Source organism: Perkinsus marinus (assembly GCF_000006405.1).
Source record: "Perkinsus marinus ATCC 50983 genomic scaffold scf_1104296961436, whole genome shotgun sequence".
Lineage (NCBI taxonomy): Eukaryota > Perkinsozoa > Perkinsida > Perkinsidae > Perkinsus > Perkinsus marinus.
In genome coordinates this window covers 1-1,003 of record NW_003205747.1, presented here as the reverse complement: position 1 = coordinate 1,003, position 1,003 = coordinate 1, and the positions used below count along the sequence as shown (strand labels likewise).

At 45.8% G+C, this 1,003-nt stretch overlaps 5 non-coding genes across 5 annotated transcripts; all 5 read right to left on the bottom strand.

Moving 5' to 3' along the window:
* Nucleotides 1-145: 145 nt before the first annotated feature.
* Nucleotides 146-217, bottom strand: Pmar_PMAR007794. The gene has a single exon. It is a non-coding gene; the product is annotated as a tRNA-Thr (tRNA).
* A 102-nt stretch (nucleotides 218-319) lies between these two features.
* Nucleotides 320-391, bottom strand: Pmar_PMAR007793. Its single transcript has one exon. It is a non-coding gene; the product is annotated as a tRNA-Ser (tRNA).
* A 102-nt stretch (nucleotides 392-493) lies between these two features.
* Pmar_PMAR007792 lies at nucleotides 494-565 on the bottom strand. The gene has a single exon. It is a non-coding gene; the product is annotated as a tRNA-Thr (tRNA).
* A 102-nt stretch (nucleotides 566-667) lies between these two features.
* On the bottom strand, nucleotides 668-739 carry Pmar_PMAR007791. The gene has a single exon. It is a non-coding gene; the product is annotated as a tRNA-Thr (tRNA).
* Nucleotides 740-841: 102 nt separating this feature from the next.
* Nucleotides 842-913, bottom strand: Pmar_PMAR007790. Its single transcript has one exon. It is a non-coding gene; the product is annotated as a tRNA-Thr (tRNA).
* Between the last annotated feature and the right edge of the window lie 90 nt (nucleotides 914-1,003).

The window sequence follows — 1,003 nt, the reverse complement described above, 5'->3', positions numbered from 1 at the left end:
TTCTGCTCACAAAGCAGACGCTCTGCCACTAAGCTAAAGTGGCGCACAAAATAACTGCATAAATCAATAATCTTCCTGTATCCTTTGCGGAGTGAGCAAACCTGCTCCTGCTCCTCATACCCGACTAGAGCCTAATGCTGCTGTAAGCCACTTGCCAGGATTGAGCTGACGACCTTCTGCTTACGAAGCAGACGCTCTACCACTAAGCTAAAGTGGCACATAGAGTGAGTATATAAATTAATAATCTTTCTGTATCCTTTGCGGAGTGAGCAAACCTGCTCCTGCTTCTCGTACCAGACCAGATATTTATGGTGTTATAAGCCACTTACCAGGATCGAACTGACGACCTTCTGCTTTCAAAGCAGACGTTCTGCCACTAAGCTAAAGTCACACACCAAATAACTGCATAAATCAATAATCTTCCTGTATCCTTTGCGGAGTGAGCAAACCTGCTCCTGCTCCTCATACCCGACTAGAGCCTAATGCTGCTGTAAGCCACTTGCCAGGATTGAACTGACGACCTTCTGCTTACGAAGCAGACGCTCTACCACTAAGCTAAAGTAGCACACACATTAACTATATGAATCAATAATTTTCCTGTCCCCTTCACAGAATGGGCCATCCTGCTCCTGCTTCTCGTACCAGACCAGAAATTTATGGTGCTATAAGCCACTTGTCAGGATTGGACTAACGACCTTCTGCTCACAGAGCCGACGCTCTGCCACTAAGCTAAAGTGACGCAGAGAATAAGTACATAAATCAATAATCTTTCTGTATCCTTTGCGGAGTGAGCAAACCTGCTCCTGCTCCTCATACCCGACTAGAGCCTAATGCTGTTGTAAGCCACTTACCAGGATTGAACTGACGACCTTCTGCTTACGAAGCAGACGCTCTACCACTAAGCTAAAGTGGTGCACAGATTAAGTATATGAATCAATAATTTTCCTGTCCCGTTCACAGAATGGGCCATCCTGCTCCTGGTTCTCGTACCAGACCAAGAAAT